Source organism: Engystomops pustulosus, chromosome 10, assembly GCF_040894005.1.
Source record: "Engystomops pustulosus chromosome 10, aEngPut4.maternal, whole genome shotgun sequence".
In the NCBI taxonomy this organism is placed as follows: domain Eukaryota; kingdom Metazoa; phylum Chordata; class Amphibia; order Anura; family Leptodactylidae; genus Engystomops; species Engystomops pustulosus.
In genome coordinates this window covers 6,627,279-6,642,340 of record NC_092420.1, presented here as the reverse complement: position 1 = coordinate 6,642,340, position 15,062 = coordinate 6,627,279, and positions in this window count along the sequence as shown.

Genomic DNA, 15,062 nt, shown 5'->3' with positions numbered 1-15,062 from the left:
ATGTATTGTCCCTGGAGAGATGTGTAATCAGACCTCACACTGCTGTGCTCTGTGCTCTCTGCAGCCACTGCTATGTATTGTCCCTGGAGAGATGTGTAATCAGACCTCACACTGCTGTGCTCTGTGCTCTCTGTAGCCAGTGTTATGTATTGTCCCTGGAGAGATGTGTAATCAGACCTCACACTGCTGTGCTCTGTGCTCTCTGCAACCAGTGTTATGTATTGTCCCTGGAGAGATGTGTAATCAGACCTCACACTGCTGTGCTCTGTGCTCTCTACAGCCAGTGTTATGTATTGTCCCTGCAGAGATGTGTAATCAGACCCCACACTGCTGTGCTCTGTGCTCTCTGCAGCCAGTGTTATGTATTGTCCCTGGAGAGATGTGTAATCAGACCTCACACTGCTGTGTTCTGTGCTCTCTGCAGCCAGTGTTATGTACTGTCCCTGGAGAGATGTGTAATCAGACCTCACACTGCTGTGCTCTGTGCCCTCTGCAGCCAGTGTTATGTACTGTCCCTGGAGAGATGTGTAATCAGAGCTCACACTGCTGTGCTCTGTGCTCTCTGCAGCCAGTGTTATGTATTGTCCCTGGAGAGATGTGTAATCAGACCTCACACTGCTGTGCTCTGTGCTCTCTGCAGCCAGTGTTATGTATTGTCCCTGGAGAGATGTGTAATCAGACCTCACACTGCTGTGCTCTGTGCTCCCTGCAGCCATTGTTATGTATTGTCCCTGGAGAGATGTGGAATCAGAGCTTTTTGTATGTTGTTAGTAGCAGCAGGACTGTAATATATGGATTTATATTCCAAATCTACTGGGGATGCATCCTCACACTGCTGTGCTCCATTCTTTCTGTAACAAGTGCTAACTATTGTCCATGGAGAGAAGTGAAATCAGACCATTATGTGGTTAGTAGCAGCAGGGCTGTGATATAGGGTTTTATATAATCTTATAGTTGTTAGTAGCATCAGGGCTGTGAGATATGGATTTATATTCCAAGTCCACTGGGGGTGCATCCTCACACTTCTGTGTTCTGTTCTCTCTGTTATTTATTGTCCCTGGACAGACGTGTATTAGACCTTTGTGTATGTGGTTAGTAATAGCAGGACTGTGATATAGGGTTTTATATGCTTATAACTTTGTATATGTTGTTAGTAGCAGCAGAACTAGAAAAATAACGGCTGTGGAATTTCAACAAACAAAGCACAGAGCACAGCAGTGTGAGGACATGCCTCAGGTTCATTTGGAGAAGCTACAATCCTGGAATATAAATACATATTTCACTGTTCTGCTGCTACTAACAACATTCACAGAGCTCCGATTACACATCTCTCCAAGGATAATACATACCACTGGCTGCAGAGAGCACAGAGCACAGCAGTGTGAGGTCTGATTACACATCTCTCCAGGTACAATACATAACACTGGCTGCAGAGAGCACAGAGCACAGCAGTGTGAGGTATGATTACACATCTCTCCAGGGACAATACATATCACTGGCTGCAGAGAGCACAGAGCACAGCAGTGTGAGGTATGATTACACATCTCTCCAGGGACATTACATAACACTGGCTGCAGAGAGCACAGAGCACAGCAGTGTGAGGTCTGATTACACATCTCTCCAGGGACAATACATAACACTGGCTGCAGAGAGCACAGAGCACAGCAGTGTGAGGTCTGATTACACATCTCTCCAGGGACAATACATAACACTGGCTGCAGAGAGCACAGAGCACAGCAGTGTTAGGTCTGATTACACCTCTCTCCGGGGACAATACATAACACTGGCTGCAGAGAGCACAGAGCACAGCAGTGTGAGGTCTGATTACACATCTCTCCAGGGACAATACACAACACTGGCTGCAGAGAGCACAGAGCACAGCAGTGTGAGCTCTGATTACACATCTCTCCAGGGACTATATATAACACTGGCTGCACAGAGCACAGCAGTGTGAGGATTGATTACACATCTCTCCAGAGACAATACATAACACTGGCTGCAGAGAGCACAGAGCACAGCAGTGTGAGGTCTGATTACACATCTCTCCAGGGGCAATACATAACACTGGCTGCAGAGAGCACAGAGCACATCAGTGTGTGGTCTGATTACACATCTCTCCAGGGACAATGCATAACACTGGCTGCAGAGAGCACAGAGCACAGCAGTGTGAGGTCTGATTACACATCTCTCCAGGGACAATACATAACACTGGCTGCAGAGAGCACAGAGCACAGCAGTGTGAGGTCTGATTACACATCTCACCAGGGACAATACATAACACTGGCTGCAGAGAGCACAGAGCACAGCAGTGTGAGGTCTGATTACACATCTCACCAGGGACAATACATAACACTGAATGCAGAGAGCACAGAGCACAGCAGTGTGAGGTCTGATTACACATCTCTTCAGGGATGATACATAACACTGACTGCAGAGAGCACAGAGCACAGCAGTGTGAGGTCTGATTACACATCTGACCAGGGACAATACATAACACTAGATGCAGAGAGCACAGAGCACAGCAGTGTGAGGTCTGATTACACATCTCTTCAGGGACAATACATAACACTGGCTGCAGAGAGCACAGAGCGCAGCAGTGTGAGGTCTGATTACACATCTGACCAGGGACAATACATAACACTGGATGCAGAGAGCACAGAGCACAGCAGTGTGAGGTCTGATTACACATCTCTTCAGGGATAATACAAAACACTGACTGCAGAGAGCACAGAGCACAGCAGTGTGAGGTCTGATTACACATCTGACCAGGGACAATACATAACACTGGATGCAGAGAGCACAGAGCACAGCAGTGTGAGGTCTGATTACACATCTCTTCAGGGATAATACATAACACTGACTGCAGAGAGCACAGAGCACAGCAGTGTGAGGTCTAATTACACATCTGACCAGGGACAATACATAACACTGGATGCAGAGAGCACAGAGCACATCAGTGTGAGGTCTGATTACACATCTCTTCAGGGATAATACATAACACTGGCTGCAGAGAGCACAGAGCGCAGCAGTGTGAGGTCTGATTATACATCTCTCCAGGGACAATACATAACACAGGCTGCAGAGAGCACAGAGCATAGCAGTGTGAGGTCTGATTACACATCTGACCAGGGACAATACATAACACTGGATGCAGAGAGCACAGAGCACAGCAGTGTGAGGTCTGATTACACATCTCTCCAGGGACAATACATAACACTGGCTGCAGAGAGCACAGAGCACAGCAGTGTGAGGTCTGATTACACATTTCTCCAGGGACAATACATAACACTGGCTGCACAGAGCACAGAGCACAGCAGTGTGAGGACTGATTACACATCTCTCCAGAGACAATACATAACACTGGCTGCAGAGAGCACAGAGCACAGCAGTGTGAGGTCTGATTACACATCTCTCCAGGGACAATACATAACACTGGCTGCAGAGAGCACAGAGCGCAGCAGTGTGAGGTCTGATTACACATCTCTCCAGGGACAATACATAACACTGGCTGCAGTCTGTATGGTCTCACCTGCTGACAGGTTCCCTTGAAGCTCTTCCTCCATAATTTGCACTGTTCCTCCTATATACTTGTGTCTGTAGTGAAGATCTCTGCAGGTCCTGGTGTTTTGAGCACAAAACAACAAATCAATAACAGAAACTTCTCTAAAAACGATTGATTTCTCCCCATTCTCACAATCCATATTTCTCTCCATTACATGAGAACATTCACTCTTTACAGCTGAGGGTTTGTGACAACTGGATGCAACTGTAGCAAACCCGCAGCTGTTAAAGGCATTAAAAACTTACAGGTTTTCAGGCTGTGGATGTAATGATTATTCCCACTCACTGACAGCAAGCGGAGATCTAGAAACCAGGGAATGACTGATACACAAAGATTATTAGAAAGCTGCAGAAATGATCATTATACAATCAGGTCCATGTGACCCCTCGCTGCAGAGAAGGGTGGGAGGTCTTTTAGGGTTTTTATTGGCCTTTATATAATATTGGTCCAGAGGTGTAATAAATATTTGGGTGGAGCACCCCTCAGTCCTGTGGGTGCAGTTCCATGGGTTATTACATTTTATTGTGACTATAAAGTTAGATTAATATTCTGCTGTTATACCAGAGCTGACCACTAGAGGCGCTGCTCACCTGGTCCTATCACTTCTAGCATGAAATTATCATCATTAACTATTAATTACATAAACTGATCACATTGTAACGACACCTCATCAGCAGATATCAGGACATCTCCCGGGTAAATATCCTGAGGGAACAGGCCGATCCCTGGGTCAAGTTTTCATTCAAGACCAAAAAAGTTTAGGAATTCTTAATTCCAGACCGGACGGGAAGTCTCTAAACAACAGGAATTGGTGTTCCTCAGTCAGCATGTTAACGCTCCAGGCTTCCTTCCTGCTGCTTCTGAGGGTCTTATACTCCACACCCCCACCCCCCCATTACCCCGACCACATCCATTCATTATCATTATAGAAAGAGTCCAAACAATGAGGGCAACGCTCCAAGAGTAGAGAAAGTGTCACCTAAAATGCCCCACAGGACAATGGGAAAAAAGAGAGAGATCTGCGATCTGAGAGAGATGTACAAGTATATAACTACTATAATACTGCTCCCTATGTACAGGAATATAACTACTATAATACTGCCCCCTATGTACAGGAATATAACTACTATAATACTGCCCCCTATGTACAGGAATATAACTACTATAATACTGCCCCCTATATACAAGAATATAACTACTATAATACTGCCCCCTATGTACAGGAATATAACTACTATAATACTGCCCCCTATGTACAAGAATATAACTACTATAATACTGCCCCCTATGTACAGGAATATAACTACTATAATACTGCCCCCTATGTACAGGAATATAACTACTATAATACTGCCCCCCTATGTACAGGAATATAACTACTATAATACTGCCCCCTATGTACAGGAACATAACTACTATAATACTGCCCCCTATGTACAGGAATATAACTACTATAATACTGCCCCCTATGTACAGGAATATACCTACTATAATACTGCCCCCTATGTACAAGAATATAACTCCTATAATACTGCCCCCTATGTACAAGAATATAACTACTATAATACTGTCTCCGATGTACAGGAATATAACTACTATAATACTGCCCCCTATGTACAAGAATATAACTACTATAATACTGCCCCCTATGTACAAGAATATAACTACTATAATACTGCCCCCTATGTACAAGAATATAACTACTATAATACTGCCCCCTATGTACAAGAATATAACTACTATAATACTGCCCCCTATGTACAGGTATATAACTACTATAATACTGCCCCCTATGTACAAGAATATAACTACTATAATAATGCCCCCTATGTACAAGAATATAACTACTATAATACTGTCCCCTATGTACAGGAATATAACTACTATAATACTGCCCCCTATGTACAGGAATATAACTACTATAATACTGCCCCTATGTACAGGAATATAACTACTATAATACTGCCCCCTATGTACAAGAATATAACTACTATAATAATGCCCCCTATGTACAAGAATATAACTACTATAATACTGCCCCCTATGTACAAGAATATAACTACTATAATACTGCCCCCTATGTACAGGAATATAACTACTATAATACTGTCCCCTATGTACAAGAATATAACTACTATAATACTGCCCCCTATGTACAGGAATATAACTACTATAATACTGCCCCCTATGTACAGGAATATAACTACTATAATACTGCCCCCTATGTACAGGAATATAACTACTATAATACTGCCCTCTATGTACAGGAATATAACTACTATAATACTGCCCCCTATGTACAGGAATATAACTACTATAATACTGCCCCCTATGTACAAGAATATAACTACTATAATACTGCCCCCTATGTACAGGGATATAACTACTATAATACTGCCCCCTATGTACAGGAATATAACTACTATAATACTGCCCCCTATGTACAGGAATATAACTACTATAATACTGCCTCCTATGTACAAGAATATAACTACTATAATACTGCCCCCTATGTACAGGGATATAACTACTATAATACTGCCCCCTATGTACAAGAATATAACTACTAGAATACTGCTCCCTATGTACAGGAATATAACTACTATAATACCGCCCCCTATGTACAAGAATATAACTACTATAATACCGCCCCCTATGTACAAGAATATAACTACTATAATACTGCCCCCTATGTACAGGAATATAACTACTATAATACTGCCCCTATGTACAGGAATATAACTACTATAATACTGCCCCCTATGTACTAGAATATAACTACTATAATACTGCCCCCTATGTACAGGCATATAACTACTATAATACTGCCCCCTATGTACAGGCATATAACTACTATAATACTGCTCCCTATGTACAGGAATATAACTACTATAATACTGCCCCCTATGTACAGGATATAACTACTATAATACCCCCCCCCCCCCTATGTACAAGAATATAACTACTATAATACTGCCCCCTATGTACAAGAATATAACTACTATAATACCGCCCCCTATGTACAGGAATATAACTACTATAATACTGCCCCCTATGTACAGGAATATAACTACTTTAATACTGCCTCCTATGTACAGGGATATAACTACTATAATACTGCCCTCTATGTACAGGAATATAACTACTTTAATACTGCCCCCTATGTACAAGAATAGAACTACTTTAATACTGCCCCCTATGTACAAGAATAGAACTACTATAATACTGCCCCCTATGTACAAGAATATAACTACTATAATACTGCCCTCTATGTACAAGAATATAACTACTATAATACTGCCCCCTATGTACAGGAATATAACTACTATAATACTGCTCCCTATGTACAGGAATATAACTACTATAATACTGCCCCCTATGTACAAGAATATAACTACTATAATACTGCCCCCTATGTACAAGAATATAACTACTATAATACTGCCCCCTATGTACAGGAATATAACTGCTATAATACTGCCCCCTATGTACAGGGATATAACTGCTATAATACTGCCCCCTATGTACAGGAATATAACTACTATAATACTGCTCCCTATGTACAGGAATATAACTACTATAATACTGCCCCCTATGTACAAGAATATAACTACTATAATACTGCCCCCTATGTACAAGAATATAACTACTAGAATACCGCCCCCTATGTACAAGAATATAACTACTATAATACTGCCCCCTATGTACAGGAATATAACTACTATAATACTGCCCCCTATGTACAAGAATATAACTACTATAATACTGCCCCTATGTACAAGAATATAACTACTATAATACTGCCCCCTATGTACAAGAATATAACTACTATAATACTGCCCCCTATGTACAGGAATATAACTACTATAATACTGCCCCCTATGTACAAGAATATAACTACTAGAATACCGCCCCCTCTGTACAAGAATATAACTACTATAATACTGCCCCCTATGTACAGGAATATATCTACTATAATACTGCCCCCTATGTACAAGAATATAACTACTATAATACTGCCCCCTATGTACAAGAATATAACTACTATAATACTGCCCCCTATGTACAAGAATATAACTACTATAATACTGCCTTCTATGTACAAGAATATAACTACTATAATACTGCCCCCTATGTACAGGTATATAACTACTATAATAATGCCCCCTATGTACAGGTATATTACTACTATAATACTGCCCCCTATGTACAGGGATATAACTACTATAATACTGCCCCCTATGTACAAGAATATAACTACTAGAATACCGCCCCCTATGTACAAGAATATAACTACTATAATACTGCCCCCTATGTACAGGAATATAACTGCTATAATACTGCCCCCTATGTACAAGAATATAACTACTATAATACTGCCCCCTATGTACAGGAATATAACTACTATAATACTGCCCCCTATGTACAAGAATATAACTACTATAATACTGCCCCCTATGTACAAGAATATAACTACTATAATACTGCCCCCTATGTACAAGAATATAACTACTATAATACTGCCTTCTATGTACAAGAATATAACTACTATAATACTGCCCCCTATGTACAGGTATATAACTACTATAATAATGCCCCCTATGTACAGGTATATTACTACTATAATACTGCCCCCTATGTACAGGGATATAACTACTATAATACTGCCCCCTATGTACAAGAATATAACTACTATAATACTGCCCTCTATGTACAGGAATATAACTACTATAATACTGCCCCCTATGTACAGGGATATAACTACTATAATACTGTCCCCTATGTACAGGAATATAACTACTATAATACTGCCCCCTATGTACAAGAATATAACTACTATAATACTACCCCCTATGTACAAGAATATAACTACTATAATACTGCCCCCTATGTACAGGAATATAACTACTATAATACTGCCCCTATGTACAGGAATATAACTACTATAATACTGCCCCCCATGTACAGGAATATAACTACTATAATACTGCCCCCTATGTACAGGGATATAACTACTATAATACTGTCCCCTATGTACAGGAATATAACTACTATAATACTGCCCCCTATGTACAAGAATATAACTGCTATAATACTGCCCCCTATGTACAGGAATATAACTACTATAATACTGCCCCCTATGTATAGGAATATAACTACTATAATACTGCCCCCTATGTACAGGAATATAACTGCTATAACACTGGTGTTAGGCTGTGGCACATACATTAGCAGTGTTGCGGTATGTACTGGGGGTTGCGCTCTGACACATTCCCTCCTGTTATCACCTTGAACTGATAAACAATCTTATTTTGGAGGCTTTTGTGTGACCCGCCAGGTGCAGAACCTTCACAGCTGGGGCCCCTCCCCCTGGAGCCCGGACGCTTCTGTACAGAGAATCAGTTCTTTAGTCTGTGTCTCTCATGTCTTTTGATTTCCTGGTTATATTTTATTTCTGGGAAGGTTATAACAGGAGTGTGAGGTCTGATTACACATCTCTCCAGGGACAATACATAACACTGGCTGCAGAGAGAACAGAGCACAGCAGTGTGAGGTCTGATTACACATCTCTCCAGGTACAATACATAACACTGGCTGCACAGAGCACAGAGCACAGCAGTGTGAGGTCTGATTACACATCTCTCCAGGGACAATACATAACACTGGCTGAGAGCACAGAGCACAGCAGTGTGAGGTCTGATTACACATCTCTCCAGGGACAATACATAACACTGGCTGCAAAGAGCACAGAGCACAGCAGTGTGAGGTCTGATTACACATATCTCCAGGGACAATACATTGCACTGGCTGCAGAGAGCTCAGAGCACAGCAGTGTGAGGTCTGATTACACATCTCTCCAGGGACAATACATTACACTGGCTGCAGAGAGCACAGAGCACAGCAGTGTGAGGTCTGATTACACATCTCTCCAGGGACAATACATTGCACTGGCTGCAGAGAGCTCAGAGCACAGCAGTGTGAGGTCTGATTACACATCTCTCCAGGGACAATACATAACACTGGCTGCAGAGAGCACAGAGCACAGCAGTGTGAGGTCTGATTACACATCTCTCCAGGGACAATACATAACACTGGCTGCAGAGAGCACAGAGCACAGCAGTGTGAGGTCTGATTACACATCTCTCCAGGTACAATACATAACACTGGCTGCAGAGAGAACAGAGCACAGCAGTGTGAGGTCTGATTACACATCTCTCCAGGTACAATACATAACACTGGCTGCACAGAGCACAGAGCACAGCAGTGTGAGGTCTGATTACACATCTCTCCAGGGACAATACATAACACTGGCTGAGAGCACAGAGCACAGCAGTGTGAGGTCTGATTACACATCTCTCCAGGGACAGTACATAACACTGGCTGCAGAGAGCACAGAGCACAGCAGTGTGAGGTCTGATTACACATCTCTCCAGGGACAATACATAACACTGGCTGCAGAGAGCACAGAGCACAGCGGTGTGAGGTCTGATTACACATCTCTCCAGGGACAATACATAACACTGGCTGCAGAGAGCACCGAGCACAGCAGTGTGAGGTCTGATTACACATCTCTCCATGGACAATACATAACACTGGCTGCAGGGAGCACAGAGCACAGCAGTGTGAGGTCTGATTACACATCTCTCCAGGGACAATACATTACACTGGCTGCAGAGAGCACAGAGCACAGCGGTGTGAGGTCTGATTACACATCTCTCCAGGGACAATACATAACACTGGCTGCAGAGAGCACCGAGCACAGCAGTGTGAGGTCTGATTACACATCTCTCCAGGGACAATACATTACACTGGCTGCAGAGAGCACAGAGCACAGCAGTGTGAGGTCTGATTACACATCTCTCCAGGGACAATAGATAACACTGGCTGCAGAGAGCACAGAGCACAGCAGTGTGAGGTCTGATTACACATCTCTCCAGGGATAGTACATAACACTGGCTGCAGAGAGCACAGAGCACAGCAGTGTGAGGACACTAATCCCAGTGCACTTGGCTTCAATCCTGGAATATAAATCCATATATTTCAGTCCTGCAGCTACTAACAACATACACAAAGGTCTGATTACACATTTCTCCAGGGACACTACACGGCACGGGGGTCAGTCTGTATGATCACAGATGCTGACAGATGTTTCCTTTAACTCTACAGATTTGTCCGATTCTGATGTGGGAAAGCTGGGTTACAAGACAGAGCAGCCGTATTTCTAGTCACTCAGCTTTCCTTGAAATAGAATGAATATGTATCAACCAGGTGAGTCAAGGTTATATAATTATTGGAGAGCCCCCCAGAATCCTGTGCAGGGGCAGGTCCCCAGATTTTGGGCATCACTCCTCCCCTTTGCACTTGGCAGCCCCCTGTTCCCCTCTATACACCCAGTAATGGCCGCTGATTGAATGTGTAGATAATTTTAGATCATTTATTTTTATCTCAGGGCCAAGGCCGGGGCTGATGAGGATCGCGTCTCGGATCCGCAGTCACCCCGGATGAGCTGCGCCGCTCGCAGATCATGACATATTCCAAAAAATATTTCTGCTGCCTCAGCTTTTCTGTTACAGAGTCCAATCCTGTTTAATCAATTACCCATCCTGAGCCTCCTGGTTCATGCACAAAATTCCAGAAGTAGAGTAAAGTGGGGGTTAATGGGGAGAAGGGATCATCACATGGGCACGGAGATGCTGCCCCCCTCAGGGTTATAACAGATGCTGCGGGGTTCACATGACCCTCCATGCCCAGGGCACAACACATCATTTTATTTTCTGTGGAGGGCGTAGTGCCAGGTCGGGGTCTTGTGACATCCCCACTATATGATGAGATCATGCTACTAGTCGTGCCAGGAATGTGGGCGGACGGGCACAGGGGCAATGTGTAACCTCATGCCCACTATCTTGTATTGCGCCCCCTGGTGGGAGAGGTCAAGGATGGAGGCTGCAGGTCACACAGGGTCTACAATAGACACTGCTCTGCTTGTTTGTCAGTCGTTTTGTATATACAAGGCAGGTGGCATCAGCAGCATAGCACCCACATGCCCCCCAGAGCTGGCAAGAATATACTGTATATACTAAACTATACTATAGAATATTCTGTATATACTAAACTATACTATAGAATATACTGTATTTACTAAACTACTATAGAATATACTGTATATACTAAACTATACTATAGAATATTCTGGATATACTAAACTATACTACAGAATATACTGTATATACTAAACTTTACTATAGAATATACTGTATATGCTAAACTTTACTATAGAATATACTGTATATACTAAACTATACTATAGAATATACAGTATATACTAAACTATACTATAGAATATTCTGGATATACTAAACTATACTATAGAATATACTGTATATACTAAACTATACTATAGAATATACTGTATATGCTAAACTTTACTATAGAATATACTGTATATACTATACTATAGAATATACTGTATATACTAAACTATACTATAGAATATACAGTATATACTAAACTATACTATAGAATATTCTGGATATACTAAACTATACTATAGAATATACTGTATATGCTAAACTTTACTATAGAATATACTGTATATACTAAACTATATTATAGAATATACTGTATATACTAAACTATACTATAGAATATAATGTATGTACTGAACTATACTATAGAATATACTGTATATACTAAACTACTATAGAATATACTGTATATACTGAACTATACTATAGAATATACTGTATATACTAAACTATACTATAGAATATAATGTATGTACTGAACTATACTATAGAATATACTGTATATACTAAACTACTATAGAATATAATGTATGTACTGAACTATACTATAGAATATACTGTATATACTAAACTACTATAGAATATACTGTATATACTAAACTATACTATAGAATATACTGTATATACTGAACTATACTACAGAATATACTGTATATACTAAACTATATTATAGAATATACTGTATATACTAAACTATACTATAGAATATACTGTATATACTGAACTATACTACAGAATATACTGTATATACTAGACTATACTATAGAATATACTGTATATACTAAACTATACTATAGAATATACTGTATATACTGAACTATATTACAGAATATACTGTATATACTAAACTATATTATAGAATATACTGTATATACTAAACTATACTATAGAATATACTGTATATACTAGACTATACTATAGAATATACTGTATATACTAGACTATACTATAGAATATACTGTATATACTGAACTATACTATAGAATATACTGTATATACTAAACTATACTATAGAATATACTGTATATACTGAACTATACTATAGAATATACTGTATATACTAAACTATACTATAGAATATACAGTATATACTAAACTATACTATAGAATATTCTGTATATACTAAACTATACTATAGAATATACGTTTCTGTATTTGTTATATGATAAGTAAATAATTATGATAAATAAATAAAGCTTTACTAATGTAGCACCATCAGAATCCGCAGCAATTTGCAAATGTTTTGATAATTTTTATCGAAAAATTGTATTTCTGTAGATTTTTGGCCCTGCTCTGTTTTGTTCCCACACAGGGAGGATTACACACAGTCGGACTTTCCAGATTTATTTCCTCATCCTGACCCCGGAGCTCGCAGAGTGCCGCCGTATGACTAGGGCAAAAGCCCCTGAACAAGAACTAATGGAAGTAAGAGGTCCCTAGAATCTGCAGCTGCTGTGCTGGGACTTGTAGTACTACAATGTGGGGTTGTAGCCCAGGAGCTTCTCCTCTGCTACAGACATAGATTATTTACTCGTCATCATGCTGGGACCTGTAGTTCTCCTGACAATAGACAGAACACTTACAAGCCGTTATGCTGACACTTGTAGTTCCACACTCAATAAATTAAATGATAGAAAAAGATACATAGATAGATATGAGATAGAGTGATTGCTATGCTAGGACTTGTAGTGCTCCAGCCAATAGACATATCTCAATCAGTAGCCATTATAGACATCTCCTATTAAGATTATATAGATTATCTTCTAGATATATAGATATGAGATATATATATATATATATATATATATATATAGATAGATAGGAGATAGATAGGAGATAGATAGGAGATAGATAGGAGGTAGATAGATAGGTAGATAGATAGATAGATATGAGATAGGTAGGTAGATAGATAGATATGAGATAGGTAGGTAGATAGATAGATAGGAGGTAGATAGATAGGAGGTAGATAGATAGATAGATAGATAGATAGATAGATAGATAGATAGGTAGATAGATAGATAGATAGGAGATAGATAGATAGATAGATAGATAGATAGATAGATAGGAGGTAGATAGATAGATAGATAGATAGATAGATAGATAGGAGATAGATAGGAGGTAGATAGATAGATAGATAGATAGATAGATAGATAGATAGATAGATAGATAGATAGATAGGAGATAGATAGATAGATAGATAGATAGGAGATAGATAGATAGGTATGGGATAGATAGATAGATAGACAGATAGATAGATAGATAGATAGATAGATAGATAGATAGGAGATAGATAGATAGATATGAGATAGATAGATATGAGATAGATAGATAGATAGATAGATAGATAGGAGATAGATAGATAGATAGATAGATAGATAGATAGATAGATAGGAGATAGATAGATAGGAGGTAGATAGATAGATAGATAGATAGATAGATAGATAGATAGGAGATAGATATGAGATAGAGTGATTGCTATGCTAAGACTTGTAGTTCTCTAGCCAATAGACATGAGAGTTGGACAAGTTGCTCTGCTGGGTTTTGTAGTTCTACAAGGATCGGCCTGGGATGATGTGACCTCAGTGACTCTTTCCATATCATGCCTGCTACAATTATTCTCTGCCCAGCAGATACTACACAGCGCCCTGCACACTGTACCCACACTGTGCCACTCCCTCAACTAACTGTTTCAGAGCAAACCAGGGGGGCCCTAAATATCCATGTACCCCCAACCCCTGTCTCACAGTCACCCAAAACTCTGGCGGGTGACAAAGTGTAACACAGAAAAGGAGAAGACAATTCCACAATGTAACTACATGGGGAACCTAACAGAGACTACAAGAGACTGGGGGACAGGGGATGCAATAGTCTGCAAAGTTACAGAACAATAGAAAGAGAAGAATAGAGGGGGAGAGACTGCAAGAGAAGGGGTGAGACAATGAATGTAATAGAGGGGGAGAGACTGCAGGAGAAGGGGTGACACAGTCTGCAAAGTAACCGAACGATTGAGAGAGTGTAATAGAGGGGGAGAGACTGCAGGAGACAATGGGATACATGGGATGTGACAGTCTGCAAAATGTAGAACATTAGACAAAGAGAGGAGAAACTGCAAGAGACCGGGGGATGAGACAACAACTGGGGCTGAGAAGAATAGAGGGGGAGAGACTGCAAGAGACTGGGGGACAGGGGATGCA